Below are 17,737 nucleotides of genomic sequence, written 5' to 3'. Positions count from 1 at the left end.
AGCTTAAGAAACATACTTGCAAGGTAAAAGTTCTGCGCAGCTCAGCTTTGTTCCTCGTGATGCTCGTGTATGCCCACTTTATCCTTGCTTATGGTCAATTAAATACAAAACGTTAGACCAATTTCACACAGGACTCGACCACGACAACCCCTCACCATCAACATAACTAATAGCAGCAATAGCTTATAGTACCTTTGTTACTTTATATTAAAAGCAAGTGTAGAGTCAAATAAGAAGCCTCTAACAAAGAGAAGAAATCCAAGATATTACTTATTGACACTTTCCAATGATCTGTCATAGATGAGAGTAGGCTTTGTCTTGTTTCAGTTCTGTGTAATGTCTTGGCTTAAGAGAATATGTTAAAACAAAATGAGGTTACACATAATTTGTTGAAGGTAGTTCATGAAAAATGTCATTTTTTTAGTAAATTTATTTTGTACATTAACTTTGTCAACCAAGTAATTTTTCACTAGTCACACAATATTTAATATAAGGTGAATTAAGTGCCTCTTAAGCCAGAGAGCAAGCATCTTAAGCAAGATGCTGCCCATTATGTTAATGAGCTTCAAAAACATAATAAGTACTACATAGTTATGTATAAGTATAATAAATATAAGTACTATGTATCTTGCAGCATGCCAAAAGAATGGGAAGAAACTCTACTATGCGACTAAGAACACTATTTCCAATGAGATAAAGCAGAATTCCAACACCAAGCAGTTAAATGGACAGTCCAAAAAACTTCAGAAACGTGTTGTCTGTACAAAATTTTACTCCTGTAATCATCCATTACATGACAGAAACACAAACTTGGTTCTACAGAATCAGTATAAGTATCAGATCATCAATGTGTGACCAATATTCAAAGAAATAGAAGGAAAACCACAAAGCAACTGAACAGCTATGACACTAACTTTGCTCTTACCTTTGGTGTTTCAGGATTATAATTCATTTTCCAAGAGAAAAATTCAGTTGAATTACAAAATTTCATCTGTCTGCCGCCAAAAGAAACTTCTATTGTCTCTGTACTTCCTGTAGCTGTTAGTGGCTAAAAAAAAACATCCATGGATCATCCATGATGCACAGACTTTACTGCCTTACCAGGTCAAACTCTTTATTGCCTTATAGGTCAAACTCTTTAAAAACACAGAACAGAACTCTCTTCAAAGTTTGAAAAAGTTAAATACCCTGGACATTAAATTCACCCACTCAACTTTCCAAAGGATTTTCTTGTTTTATTTGGCTTGTTAAACGCTGAAACCGCGCGGAACGTTTGGTTTAAAAAACACGAAAAGAGGTGTGTTTTCAAGACCAAAAAATCGTATTAAAGGTTTTTACACCGCTTACACGAATGGTTTTATTGTGGATTATTTGTGGTAATTTTGTCATTTTAGAGTTGTTTTGTAACAAGGAAGAGCTGGCTTTTAGATCTATAGTGGGGAAGCAGATCAGGCTGGCACATAGGCCGCGTTCACACTGCAAGTCTTAATGCTCAATTCGGATATTTTGCTCAGATCTGATTTTTTTGTTTGGCTGTTCACATTACCTTTCAAAATGTGGCCTATATCAGATACCAGTGTGAACTGTTTGCTGTTTCGAACTGACCCGCATGCGCAAACGAACAATAACAATGACGTCACACGCAGCACGCCGTTGCGCTAAAAAGTTGGCGAGGTTATGGAGGAAGTATTGTATCATCTGGTGCAAGCAAACATCATGTAATACTATAATGTGATGTATTCAATGCAAGCATTATGAGCTGGTTCACGTAACCACTTTATATAACACTCTTAACACACACATTAGCAGTCACGTTTGTGTCACGTTTTCGCCGGCGCAAAAATAAATAAATAAATAAATAAATTTTCGCCGGCGCATAATTGTGACGAATGTCGATGTAGATTGACGTAAAAGTCGCATCAAATACGCCTTGGCTGTTCACACTGCGGCCACATATGGAAGTGGCCCAGATCTGATTTGAAAAAATCTTTGATTTGAGTGTTCACACTACTCCTGAAGAAGTCTGACCTGGTCACTTGACCCCAAAAAAATCGCATTTGGGCCACTTTTACCTGCAGTGTGAATGTGGCCATAGTCATGTTTGCTCTGTACTGTAGTTATAGGTGGGTAGATTCCAAAACAAACCAAAAACTGTTGGATTTGGATGCAAAGAACACCTTTAGTGATATATATCTCAATTTATTGAAGGTTTACAGTTCGGTAGATGAGAAAACACATATAAAGATGTGTGCCAACATGTGCCCACTCGGCACAGGAGTGTGTGCCTCTACTAAAACCTCTCTCTAATATCTCAGATACACAATAGATAAATACATTTAAAGGAAAGCCTTCATAGCTACAAAAAAATCTGAGTGCTACATCGGTGTATTTCTCCAGTCTAATTGAAGATAACAAAAATAATCTTAAATTTTTAGTTAATACTGTAGCAAAATTAACTAGTTATTAAATCACTGCCGAAAAGCACACACCATCTATTTGTAGCAGTAATGACTTCATGAATTATTTCAATGGAAAAATTATAACATCAGGCATAAAATTAAGACCATTAATTTAATACCAATCAAATTGATAGATAATGCCGTAGATAATACTTCTGTTTTTGATCAGTATTTAGATCCCCAGTATTTTAATCCCCTTCAAGAGACTGACATATTTTCATTGATTTATCATAATGATCAACCTGCATACTGGAGCCCTTACCCACATGTTTCTTTAAACAGATATTACCAGTAGCTATCCAACCCATTCTAAGGATAATAAATTCTTCAATTAGCACTGGCCATGTGCTGAAATATGTTAAGCTAGCAGTTATCAAACCTTTGATTAAAAAACCTGACCTCGACCCAAGCCATCTGTCCATCTGTAGGCCAATATGAAACCTCCTCTTTATCTCAAAGATCCTAGAGAAGGTTGTAGCTCAGCATACAATAGGAATAATATTCATGAAATGTATCAGTCAGGATTTAGGAGTCATCATAGCACAGAGACAGCACTGTTGTAAATGACCTGTTACTGGCCATTAATCAGGGTTGTGTCTCTTTGCTAGTATTACTTGATTTTAGTGCAGCTTTTGATACCAGTGATACCACTCTAAACAAACTAAGGTAATGTTCTGTGTTCCACAAGGTTCTGTTTTAGGCCCGTTGCTTTTCTCCCTATATATGCTACCCCTTGGTGCAATTATTCATAAACATGGTATTGGCTTCCACTGTTATGCTGATGACACGCAGCTAAGTCAGATGTAAGTCACCAGCTTAATAAGACTGAAGATTGTGTGAAGGACATTAGACAGTGGATGCTTACTAACTTCCTCCTGCTTAACTCTGACAAGACAGAAGTGCTTTTACTAGGTCCACATGCAGCCAGAAGTAAGCTTTCTGATTACAGAGTAACTCTGGATGGCCTTTCTATTACATCATGTGCAGCAGTAAAAGACATTGGTGTGATTATTGATACCGGTCTCTCATTTGAAGCTCACATAAATAATATCACAAGGGTAGCCTTCTTTTATCTCAGAAATATTGCTAAGATAAGAAATATGATGTCATTACATGATGTAGAAACACTAGTGCATGCATTTCTTACCTCTAGGTTAGATCACTGTAATGCTTTACTGTCTGAATGTTACAGTAGGAGCATAAAACAAGCTCCAGTTAGTCCAGAACGTAGCAGCTAGAGTCCTAACTAGAACCAGAAGATATGAAAATAATCACCCCATCTTATCCTCATTGCATTGGATCCCAGTCAAGTTTCGCATTGATTATAAAATACTATTATTTACCTATAAAGCACTTAATGGTCTCGCTCCACAGTACCTGAGAGATCTTTTGTTTTTTTATGATCCGAACACTAACAAGTGCTTAGCAACTATTTAGCAAGATCCTAGCAATTGCTAGGAATATCAGTGTACCTTGCATGTCCCTTATACTTAAATTTTTAACTTTAAAAATTTTAAAAAGTAGTAAAAATAAAAATAAAATAATAATAATCTTTGTTAATATTTCATGTGGGGGCACGGTGGCTTAGTGGTTAACACGTTTGCCTCACACCTCCAGGGTTGGGGGTTCGATTCCCCGTGCCTCGGGGGTGTCCTCTGGGTACTCCAGTTTCCTCCCCCGGTCCAAAAACATGCATGGTAGGTTGATTGGCATCTCTGGAAAATTGTCCGTAGTGTGTGATTGCGTGAGTGAATGAGAGTGTGTGCGCCCTGCGATGGGTTGGCACTCCGTCCAGGGTGGCTCCCCGTGACCCGAGGTAGTTTGGATAAGCGGTAGAAAATGAATGAATGAATGAATGAATGAATATTTCATGTGTCACAATTTTTCATGCAGAAACACATCATAGAAATCATTTTTATCAACATATTGGCCTTTAATATGAGCTATTATATTTTATATTATTTACCATAAATTAATGTAAAAAGGTTTTTTCCGAGATTTTTGACATACACACTGTGTCCTATCATGTTTCATGGAAACAAGGTGAAACAGCCCTTTTCAAGCTTATCAAATGTGTGCTTATATAAGGTTGCACGAAAAACCACTAAAGGAAGGCGCTAGTGCGCTGAGACTGCGGGAAACGCTTTTCAGCTCCTGAGAAGCACTTTTGTACATGCATGCAGGGATTCACTCAAAACACATGCTGATACCCAAGATTGCATGAAAATGATCATACCACACACAAATCATCAGATTTTCGAGTTTAAATCATATTTTTATCAACATATTGGCCTTTAATATGAACTATTGTGTTTTATATTATTTACCATAACATAATGTAAAAAAGCTTTTTTTCCGAGATTTCTGACAAACACGCTGTGTCCTATGTGAATAGAAATGTTAGGAGTGGAGTAACTGCCATATCACATGTAACTGCCATACAACGTGCACATGGTTATCCTTATGTGACAATCTCATCCAATACTATAGAGAAACAAAGTGAAATTAATGCAGCAAAAAGAGAGAAACGAAATAAAAGGCAACAACAGACAGAGAGCAAGGAAAAAAGGAAGCTGTGGAAAATAAACTAAAAGAAATGGGGAAATTGTTATATGACAAAGAAATTGAATTAAAACTGTAAAGGAAAAGGTCTAGTTGGAACCTGATTCAACCCAATGAGGAACAGACCTGTACCTAGACAGTTGGATCAAGACCCATCATCTTGCTGAAAGAAGATTATTGAATTGTTATAATTTTTCTTTTCCATTTTATAGAATGATAAGTTTCCTCTACCTAATTTTACTTAATTTTCTTTTTCATCTTTTTTATTTAAACAAGTGTCACTAGAGGACACGTATGTCAGTATAATTACTTCATGGTGGCACCGTACGGGGAATGTTTGAAAAATAATACATAGAAGGTCTATGGTATTAGTGTGAATTTCAACGTATCTACAAGGTATCTGTGCAAGGAACTATAAAGTATCCGATACAAGAGATAGTTGAAAAACTTCCATCCCATAAAAATGAGCAATCAACCTGTGATATATTGGGTGTCTAGACTGCCCTCTGGCCCTCACCAGCAGAGTGGGGCAGAATCGGTAGTGACATCAGGAGGAGAAATGTACGCATTAACTCCCAAGAGTATCAGAGATTTGTGTAGATCTCTGGGAAAGGATGTTACCGTCAGAGTGGACGATAGCATGCCAACTCCCACAGAACATCCAGGTTCAACTTGGATAAGTAGTATACGGCACAAAGGTCGGGAACTTAAACTCCCATTACCACCAGAGGTGGGGAGAAAAGCCCCAGACGATTTGTCACAAGTAGGTTTAGGTGGCATGTCAATAGCAGGAAACAAAGAAGGGTGAGGTAAGACTCCCATGGCCTAAGAATTTGTAAATGTACTTAGGAAAAGAACTAATGTGGGACATTCATCATTAGATGATGTTATAGACTCAGAAAGACCCAGGCCATGGGATGATCCTCAAACAAGTGGTCTCTATCCCTCTCTACCTCAGCTGAAAGACTGTACTAGGGTATTTTTTATTACCCCAATAGCTACTGGGGAAGAATCCTCAGACTATGTATTTTCCAGTAAAAGTGAAGATGAAAGATACATCCGACGCCGAAAAAGAATAAAAACTTTAAAAGATAGGAGAAACTCTAACAGAGCAGGCGAGCAGAGGATTAAAGTAAATGACAAAGTATGTGTTAACCTCAGCCGTATTGAAGCAAATAAAGAAGACAGGAGTCGCCTCAGAGAGGCAAATAAGTTCACTGATTTGAAATTAAAAAATTACTCCAGTTAGCTACTGGAGAAACAGTGGATGTTTCTTTAAATATAGATTAAAAGTTGCTGCCACAATCTTGGATGTTCCACCGAGATATCCCTCATCTGTGTGCCAGTCTCAAAGTTGATCCATGTTCGGTCTGGTCCGGACCAACCCGAAGATGGTTACTTCGTCGAACCACACAATTGACTATTGGTGATGAGAGGACTCTCTGACCCAGCGACGGGATTCTGAGTAGTAGTAAAATTTAGATTTTTTCATATACTCGATTTTTCCATCTTTAGACAATTCGCCTCAAGGGTAGGCAGAATTTAGGTTTGGATTCTGGCCAATAGTTCCGGGAATCGGTAAAGTTACATGTAAGTTTTGGGAACTGACTGTGTGCTGCAACACATATGCTTTAATCATGTTAAACTAATTTGATCTAGCTTTGATTAAGTCTGCCGCCGTATGATGACGAGCACAGCATAGGAACTGGCCGTTTACAATTGAGACATAAATAAAATGGATTTAATAGAAATGAGAAGTGAACCGATGTAAGAAGCCTTGTGTCATGTGATCTCTGATTTCACTGATCTAAGAGACCCCCATGTAAGCGGACTGAGAGACAGACTGACTGAGAAATCCAAACCCAGCCTAGAAAGAGCAGACACACCCCGATTCCAGGCTCGGGCTGACTTTAACTCTGAAGATGAATGTGATGGGATTAGTACAAGGGCCTTAAGCCCTGATAGAGGAAGATCCTCTGCTGAAGACAGCATACCAGAGACTTCAGGTGAAATAGATGAAATTCTGAAAGATATAGGGCTAATGAAAAAGAGAGCTGCTGTAAAAAGAATAACTAACACAACTAAAGTAATTACAGACCCCATAATGTTCCAAGTACTTACAGGAACTGAACTAAGGGGAAAAGATCTGCTAGAAAGAGCTAATCAACTGCTTAAAGCAGGACAAATATTGAATTCACTGACAGAATTGATAAATCAGCTGTTGCGTAAAATCAGGCCAGAATAGAACACTGTACTAATAATATACAAAAATGAAGCAATTCAAAAATTGGAAAAATAATACAGGAGCATGGCCTAACCATATTCCTAACAAAATAAATTGACAAAGGTACAAAGAGACAGGCTATTTTAGAAATTATAGGAATTAAGTACCTAATAGCGGCATATGATGGTGAAATAAAAGAAAAAGAGGTGTATGATCTAGAAGGAATCGAGGTCATAAAAGCCAAAGAGTACCTCTTAGCCCTTAAAGATGTTAAACACGTAAAGGGCCTAAAGTGGATCAAGGTAAAAAAATAGAGAGAATTCTTAAGGAAACTAACCTTTACAAAAAGAGATTAGAGAAACTGCTGCTAAAATATAAAGACATATACGGTAAAAGCAAAAATGATTGTGGCCTCATGGGCCCTGAATATACTGCTAAAATCATAGGAGGGACTCCTAGTCCCCAAAGGCAATATCCTATTAAAAAAGACTCGATGGAGTCCATAAGACAAACCATCAGAGACTTAGAAAAACAAGGAGTAATAAAAAAGGTCAAAGGTGCACCAACTAATGCCAATATACAAGCAGTAGCAAAACCACATGGAGGCTGGAGGTTAGTGACTAACTACAAAAAACCTTTAAACAAAGTGACAGTACCTGATACTAGATTTTTAATAAATACACGACACCACAAATGGATTAGGAATGGGAAAGTTCTTATCAAAAATAGACTTAGCTAATGGATTTTGGTCATGTCCCATTGATAAAGAATCGCAGGATAAAACTGCGTTCACATGGGATCAGAACCAATATGTATATACCAGACTCTCACAGGGATTCATCCAGGGCCAGCCCTGGCCAATTTGCTGCCCTAGGCAAGATTGCACCTGGTGTCCCTGGAATCACAGACAATTGTGTTCCGATCATTTTGTTCATAAACTTACACAGAAACAAACTGCACAGCTTTGTCCTGTTTTTCTTTATTTTGAAAATATTTTGGAAACACACAAACTAAATATTAAAAAAACTATATTACGGAGACCTTGCTTTCCTTGCCTTTCTTACAGCAATAAAATATATCTAATAAATATATAAATAAAATACTTCTCAGGTAATAAAATATATATACATTATATATATATATATATATATATATATAAAAATAAAAAATAATAATTTGGGCCCTAGTGGTGGGCGGCGCCCTTAGCATTTGCCTATTCTGCCTATGCTCAGGGCCAGCCCTGGATTCATCAACAGTCCAAATCTATTTCAGGCAGCAATGATAGAAATCTTAAAAGATGTGCCTAAAACTGTTGTGTACATTGTTGACATTCTAATCATGACAGAGACAGAGGATGAGCATTTCCAAATACTTGGAGAAGTATTGAAAAGGCTAGCAAGAGGGGGTCTAAAGCCCTCTCTAAAGAAGATAGACATCGGAAAGAGTAAAGTTGAATTCTTAGGATTTACTATAACAGGAACTGGTAAATCACTATCAGAAACAATGCCACAACGTTTAGAGAAGTGGCAAGCAGTAAAACATCTTCAGAGCTTACTTGGAACTCTGAACTATGTAAGACAATTAATTCCAGGATATAGTCGACAAGCAAAATCCTTGTACTGTAAAGACGTCTTAAAAGTCATTAAGATGGGAAGAGAAGGACGAGAGACTAAAAAAGACTTTATTACAAATGGCCTTAGACTCAGCACAACTAGTTATGAAGTTGTAGATGAAGAAACAGATCTGGGATCTCATTTATAAAAGCGGGGCTGGAAACGTGCGTACGCCAGTTTTCGCTCAAAGGTTGTGATCTATAAAAAACAAACTTGACGGAAAAATGTGCGCACCTTTAAGAAAACTTTGAGACGTGCGTACGCACATTCTGGAGACAAAGGGAATTGGCGACACAGATGGTGAGGTCGTGAACTGAAGTTAGATTGTAGAAAATACATGTGAGAAGAACGATTATAAGAATTAATGACATTTAATTTTCACCCCATTTCATACGTTATATTCACATTATCATGAAGATTAAATCCAACAGTGTTATTTGTGCAGATTGTTTTAGGCTATATACATCTAGTAAAATCCAAACGTAATTCAAAATGTATTAAAAATAAAATAATAATAATAATCAGCGCTACTCCGTCCAGTACTCCGTACAGCTCATAATACCTACCTACATAATCAGTGCATCCTACCTTGATGCCCAATGACGCCTGAGGATAGGCACAGGCTCCCTGTGACTCGAGTAGTTCCGATAAGCGGTAGAAAATGAATGAATGAATGAATAATCGGCGCTGCCTTAGTCACATTGTCCACAACGGGAGCGCATGGGGAGGTGGCGCGACTACATGTCATACAAAATGAAGAAATACCCTTTTATTAGAGAACTGCAGAACACAGTGTAAAAACGAAATATTTTATATATCATAAAATGTCAAAGTCTGCAAATACAGTCATGAAGCACAATCGCTACTCATCATCGGTCTACTATTACGGTGTTCATTACAAAACCGTCATGAAGAAGTATGTGTGCACTATAACATTTTCGTCAAGGTGTTAACGATCAGTCTAATTGCTGGAAACATATAAATCCTCGGTGACCCTTGTATGTAATGATTCATGATGGCACTGCTGGCACTGTTGGAGGATTACGCCAATGGCAGAATAAGGAGAGAACGAGTTTTCAGGGACCATGATGATTTCCTGGCCCATTATGATGACTGGCTAATAAGCCGATTTAGATTCCCTAGAGCTGTGCTCTTAGATCTATGTGTTGAATTGGGTCCAGTATTAGAGAGGGCAACACGCCGGAACCATGCCATCCCAGTCCAAATACAAGTCCTCACCACTCTGGGGTTCTTGGCAACCGGCTGTTTCCAGCGGGAATTGGCAGACAGGTAAATTATTTATATAAAAAAAAAACTATAAGTAATCCTCAGCTTTGTCTCTAAGACCTTTTTGTATATGAAATAATTCTATCATCTCACCCTATAGGTCTGGTATATCACAGCGTCCCTGAGTGCCATAATATCTGTCGTTTTGAATGGTATACTTAATATGGGTAGTCGATACATCAGGTTCCCCTACACTTTGCGAGAACAGGCCGAGATTAAAATGCAATTTGCAGCAATGTCTGGTTTCCCAAATGTAATCGGCGCAATTGACTGCGCTCATGTTGCTATAAGTTCACATCTGAAAATGAATTTGCTTATGTTAATAGAAAGCATGTGCATTCTATTAATGTGCAAATCATATGTGACTTCAACATGACCCTCACAAACACTGTGGCACGCTGGCCTGGTTCAACACGATTCCTTTATCTTGACGCATAGCAGTGTAGGGAACAGACTAAATGCAGGCGCATTTAATTAGGTTTAATTAGGTTAATGGGGACCGGAACCCCTCGCGATAGGTGAAAATCCGCGAAGTAGGAGTGCCCCCCCTAGGAATTTCTGTATATGTGTGTGGGTACCAGAATGTTTAAAGTATGTATACTTTATATATTTTACTTAAATCTATTTAACTATAAAACCTTAATATTATACATTCTCTCTCTCTCTCTCTCTCTCTCATAAGATACGTATTATGGTGTTCTACACTCACTAATGACAGTAGTACATCATATCATTTTCACAATTCTCTTATTACGCGGAGTTACCACAAGTTTTGCTTCTTTATTGAAGCTTATTGCAGCGGTTTTGCGGATGTTATCTTCGTCTTTTTTGATGTAGCGCACTGTCGATTCATTCACTCCATAATGGCGTGCCACCGCGGCTTAACTTCTCCCCTGTTTTAACATATCTAAAAGTTGGACCTTTTCAATTATGGTCATGATCTTCCTCTTCCTCTTGGGCTCACTAGTGGCATCTTTTGCAAGTGCATGACGCTTAGGAGGCATTGTAAGTGCTTAACGAAAACAGATCTCGCGCCGGGAGCGAATCACGTGCCTTGTCCGAGTGCCCATGGGTATGTACAAAGCCTCTGAGAGAGTTTCTCTCTTTGTCTGGCATCCTGGGAAACCGTTGTTATTTTTATTTTTCGATGAATAATCTTTAAAAAAATCACCGATGCACTGAGGCCGCGAAACTTGAACCGCGAAACTTGAACCGCGAAGTGTCGAGGGATTACTGTATTGCTTTTATCATGAGGACACGTGCAATTAACTCATAAACAAATGAAGTTCATGACATTCTCTGTTCCCTAAACAAAATCTCTTCTGATAATAATACACATTTTTGAGTCTCATACCTCATTCCGCTCTCCAAGGGCGCTAATTAAAGAGTTTCTGCCATCAGCTAACATTCTCTCTAGCTCGACACACACCCTCACAGTTCAAGGCTCTTAGAAATAACAGGTACGAACAATACAAAAATAATAAAGTAAATCACAATGTAAACTCTTTCCTTACAGGATTCAAATGGATGAACATGATAAACAACTAATGTGTTTAAGTTTTTTACCATTCTTCCGACGATGCGTGAGCACCACGTTGTGAAGCGAGTATAACCGGAAGTTTAGCACCACAAAAACATAAGAAGAAGAAAACGGCGCTTTTCAAAATAAAAGCAGAACAGATCACTAGGTGGCACTGTAGAACTACAATGTCTTATTAACACATAAATATAATACTGTGTAGGAGAATATTAATGCAATTTATCAGACATTTACAAGTATATCTACTAATTAGACCACATAACTCGGAAGTATCAGTCTTGCTAAAGGCAGAAGAGTGTAGAAAGAGGGGGAGTAGGATGGAGACACCTGAAAGGATCAATGAAAATAAAAGCCCATATCTCATAGAGAATTGTGTGTTCTGCAAAAGTCACACAACTAAGGTGATTGGGAGAAATAAGAAAGCAGTGCATATGAAATGACATATGACATAGGAAGCTGTGCCATATCCTGTGTAACTTGTTGTGGAACATGTAGGATCAAATATCCTAAAGTGATACTGATAGAGATTGTAATGACCGAGACAGCACCTGAGACGTGTACTTTTCAAAGAGGTTTACTGCATACTTTTCTCAGCAACACTACATGCTCTCCGTTCATAAAACACAACAGCAATCAATGCCGGGAACGTTATTTCTTAAAGGGGCAGTACAACACTACATCCCTCCCTTTGTTTTAGAAGAAAAATATCTAAACATGACAACAATAGCACATTGTCCTAGACATGTTAATTATTGATAAGACTTGAGAGAACTGGGAATGCATTTTCTCGAAATTATGTTAACTTAAATCCTCAATAGAATTATAGTACATTCAGCATTGTAAACACTAACTTATTGTGACTAGAAAACTTAGAACATATTAACTTTCTTTTTAATGTTATAGATGTTCCTCATAGTGCTTTAACCTTAGTTCAAGTGTAATCCATTAGCTTTCGAGGTCTTTTCCTATTCTCTCTTCTAGGATAACGTCGTTCTCGTTGCTCAGGATTTTCAGGAACATTTGGAGGTTTTCTTTGTTCTTGAGGTCTGTCTCCATATTCGAATTCATCCATTTCATCATCAGAGAGATCACAGAGTGGTACATGTACTCTTTGTTTCAGGGGTTTAAAGTGTGAGGTGTTTCTTGTAATGATGTGTTGTCCTCTTTGTGCTGTAATCATTGTGCCTTTTGTTTTTATCACTTTGTATGGTTTTGGATTATATGGCGTTTTGAGTTTCCCTTTTGTCTTTTCACGAATGAGTACAGAATCTCCTGTTGTGAGTTCAGATGTTGAAACTCTTTTTCTCTTGTCCGAGTATTGCTTCTTCATCTCCTTTTTGTGGCAATCAGCTTGCCTAAGTGCATCATCGTGCACTGGGCTGTGTACTGTCGGTAATTTGATGTGCATAGGTCTTCCGAACAACAATTCGGCCGGGGATATTCCAGTGGTCTGATGGGGGGTTGCTCTGTAGTTCCTCAGAAATTTGTACAATTCCTGTTTCCAAGGCTTTCCTTCAGCAAAAGCTGTCGACGTGGCTTTTTTTTACCGTTCTCATGAATCTCTCAACTTCACCATTGGCTTGAGGCCAGTACGGAGTGATCTTGCGATGGTGTATACCTAGGTGTGTAGTGAAGTTAGCTAGTTCTTGGCTGAAGAAAGGAGGGCCATTATCAGATTTCATTATGTTAGGAATTCCTGCGATGGAGAAGACTTTGTCTAGCAATGGAATGACTTTGTTTGCTGATGTTGATGGTGTTTTCTCTACAAAAGGAAATCTGGAGTATTCGTCCAAGATAACTAAAAGATAGTCACCTGATGGGAATGGACCGCAAAAATCCACAGAAACATTTTGCCATGGACCTTCAGGTAGTTCAGACATCTGAAGTGGTGAGTGTTTGATCTGCGTTGAGGATGCTTGGCATGGTATACAGTTAGAAAGTAAATGTTCTGCCTGCTTGTCGATTCCCGGAAACCAAACTTTTTCCCTGAGTAGTTGTTTAGTTTTCACTAGGCCTTGATGACCTTCGTGGGCAAGTTCAAGTGCTCTTTGCTGTAAGGTTTTTGGCATTACAATACGATTTCCTCTTAGAAGAATGCTTCTGTCATCCAGAACAGTAAGTTCCTCTTTTACATTGTGGAATGATCTCAGGTCTGCCTGATCACGTTCTGAAGTGAAATTATCATTCAATGTGTGCCATTGGCCGTTGTGCATAGTGTTGATAACACATTGAAGAAGGTTGTCTTTGGCTGTTTCGGCTTTCACTTCTTCTAATGTCATGGATTTTGGGACTGCATTGTCAGCTATGAATTTGATATGTATCTCAGTGTCAACGTCATCGGTGATTGTAGATTTGTGAAGTTTTTGTGGATGGGGGGACATATAGTCTGCCGGATTTGTTTTTCCTGCTTTGTAAACAACCTTGTATTTGTAGGGTTGTAATCTTAGTGCCCATCTCTCAATTCTTGCTGGGGGTTTTGACTTAGGGTTGTTGAAGATCAACTCAAGAGGTTTGTGATCTGTGATCATGTTGAATTCTGCACCGTAGAGATATAGATGGAAGTGTTCACAGTTCCAGACGATGGCAAGGGCTTCTCTCTCTGTCTGTGAGTATCTTTGTTCAACTGGGGTTAATGCTCTACTAGCATAAGCGACAACGTAGGTGTGATCTGTGGTTCTATCTCTCTGAGCTAGTATGCCTCCTAGACCAACGGGACTAGCATCGACAATTACGTTGGTTTCTCTGTCAGGATGGAAGTAACTCATTACAGGAGCATTCACCAGGTTGTGTTTGAGTTTTTCAGTGCATCTCTTTGTTCTTTTCCCCATATCCACTTTGAGTCTTTCTTTGTGAGCTCTCTCAGAGGTTGAGTTGTTGATGAATAGTTAGGAATGAATCTCGCACTGTAGTTGGCCATACCTAGTAAACTTCTCATCTCACTTTGGTTTTGTGGGGGTGGCATGTCTGTGATTGCCTCAATTTTTTTGGGGTCAGGTACCTTTGTTGGAAAAGAGATATCCGAAAAACTCAAGGGACGTTTTGTGAAAGTCACATTTGCCTTTGTTGATTGTCAGATTGTTTTCATGTAGCTGTTGGAAGACTGCTTCGAGGGATCTGTTGTGTGCGTCAGCTGTGGTACCATATACCAGAATGTCGTCACTGAAATTTTGAACTCCAGGGATGCCTTGTAGGACCTGTTGGATGGTGTTTTGGAAGACTTCAGCAGCTGATGAGATACCAAAAATGAGTCTTGTGTATCTTCGTAATGCAACATGTATGGAAAATGTTGTGATGTATCTGGATTCAGGTGCTTATTCAAGTTGGTGATATCCTGAATTGAGATCCAGTTTGGAGAACATTACCGCACCATTTAGGTCATGAATAATGTCATCAACGGTTGGTGAAATGTATCTCTCTCTCAATACAGCTTGATTTGGTAATCTCATGTCAACACAAATTCGTATTTTCTCAGGGTTTTTTGGTTTTGGCATCGCAACAATAGGTGATACCCAAGGTGTTGGACCCTCTACCTTTTCTATGATTCCCTCATCTTCCAGAAGTTGTAATTCCTTCTCAACTTTCTTTCGAACATGGAAAGGAATTCTACAATGTGGTTGAGCAACAGGTTTGACTGTCTCATTAATGTGTAGCTTAACTTGAACATTTTTCAGCTTTCCTATGCCATTTGTGATGTTTGGGTACTTTGACAAGAGCTGGTCAGCGACAGAAGGTGTAGGTTGAATTATGTCTGTAGAAAGGACAATGTGAATGAGTCCAAGTTCAGTAGCCATTTTGTGACTGAGCAGAGATCCATGATCTCCTTCAACTACATAGAATGTTGCCTCAGTGGTTTTACCATGTGCTGAGATGTTTGTAGTTAGCTTTCCTAGTAATGGAAGTGGTTGTTGTTCACCATATGGCAGTATTTTCTTGTTGGTTGGTTGTAGTTTTGTTGACATTTTGATTTGGTCAAGTGCGTTTTTGTCTAACAGGTTGACTGTAGCACCTGTGTCTATAATTATATCTAGAGGTTGTTGGGCTATCCAGACTTTTGTCATTGGTTGTTTGACATTTGCAGGTTCTTGTGTGACATAGACATATTCATCATCTGTGCTTGAAGTTGTATCCGGCTCCAGTGTTTTTGTTGGTGGGCTGTTTTCACTTAGCTTTACTGCTCTCACCTTTTGCGAGATGTCTTGTCTTTGTCGTGGCTTTGTGTATCTTTTGTTGTCCCGCTCCATCTGTGGTCTGCTGAGACAACAACGAGCAAAGTGATTTGGTTTACCACATAATTTGCATGATGCTCCTTTAGCTGGGCATGTTAACTGTCCTCCAGGATGCGGGAAAGGGCCACCACAGTCCCTGCATGTCATATGTGGTGTTCTCTGTGTTATTTTCTGTTGGTGGTTTGTAGATGCTCTCTTATTGAGGTTTGTTTTTGGTATTGCTGCAACACTTTCGAAGGTATTAGCCTGTGTGTCATTTTCAATTCCAGCTGCCTGCTGCTCTGAAGTTTCAAATGCTCTGGCAAAGTCTAGCAATTGTTTTAATGTGAGATTACTATCCCTCAATGCTCTTCTTCGCAATCGAGATGATTTGCATGTGAGTATGATCTGAGATTTTATTTCTCTGTCTGTATTTGTAAATTCACAAGTCGTTGCAAGCTGTCTTAATCTTGTGTGAAACGCATCAATTGTCTCTCCTGGTTTTTGTTTAGCCTGTCTGAACACATATACTTCATACTCTGTATTACGGCTTGGGCTGAAATATTCAGTCAGAACTTGTGTTGCTTTATCATAATCATCACCGTCGCCATTTTCTGGAATTGTGTCGAAAATGTCCTGTACTTGTTCTCCTGAATAGTGCAGTAACATCGCCCTTTGCCTGGTCTTGTTCGTTACACCAGCAGCTGTTAGAAATGTTCCAAATCTTGATAACCATTTCTTCCATTTCACTGCAAGTGATCCTTGAACTTAGTCAATGTCAAATCTTGGAAAATGTGGCAGTACAGCAGTAGCATCCATGTTTTATCGGATGATGGTAGCTTTGTTGTTGAGCACGTTTTTAGCTTTAGCTTTTAGCGTTTATTCAAGCGTTGGCAAAGCGTGTGAAGCTGTATGAAATTTACACACGTGTGTGTGAAATCCACTTTATACTTTTCTGCGTTTTGGTTTAGTTTTTTCTTTCTTGATCGTTTCTGTGTGGTTTTACTCACAAGATAAACGATGGTAACTTTATTTTTTTCGTGCCGCGTCTCAGGCTTTCCCTGCATCTTTTTTTTTTTTTAATTTGTCCTCTCTTTGTGGTTTCGGTTGTTTTTTCGCGTTATTTTGCCCTTTACTCACTCGTCGCCATTGTAATGACCGAGACAGCACCTGAGACGTGTACTTTTCAAAGAGGTTTACTGCATACTTTTCTCAGCAACACTACATGCTCTCTGTTCATAAAACACAACAGCAATCAATGCCGGGAACGTTATTTCTTAAAGGGGCAGTACAACACTACAGAGATGGAAGAAGTTATTCCTTGTGTTTGTTTGAAGTGTAATAAATGCAAAGATTATTATAGCTCGAAGAGCCAAGAATGTGGACGCTCATGGGATGGAAGGAGAGTAGAAACATGTGAAACTTGTGTGAAGTTAAATGATAATGGATGGCTAAAGCAGAGAAGCTTTAGGCCTGTTGCAATGAGGCAAAGGTGAGTGAGGATCCAAATGCAGTTTAAACATTTAATAATCCAAGCCAAGAAACAGATAACAGACAGACAGGCAAAACTAGGCAGCACACAGAGCTAACAGGAAACAGGAACATAAACAACAACTAGCAACAGGGAAGTGAACAAACAGTGTACATATATATATAAGACAGGAACCAATAACAAAGCAGAGACAAGGAGTAACTATGACAACAAACGAAAGGGAATGAATGAGTTCAATGAGTGCCCATGGCAACAAACGAGTGGGCGGAGCAAACAATTAACAGCAGGGCAAGACAGCAGACAGAAACAGGGCAAAACACAGACAGACTCATTACAAGGCCAATTTTTACAGTTA

This window comes from Tachysurus vachellii, chromosome 20 (assembly GCF_030014155.1).
Source record: "Tachysurus vachellii isolate PV-2020 chromosome 20, HZAU_Pvac_v1, whole genome shotgun sequence".
In the NCBI taxonomy this organism is placed as follows: domain Eukaryota; kingdom Metazoa; phylum Chordata; class Actinopteri; order Siluriformes; family Bagridae; genus Tachysurus; species Tachysurus vachellii.
Note: the sequence above shows the minus strand (reverse complement) of the source record.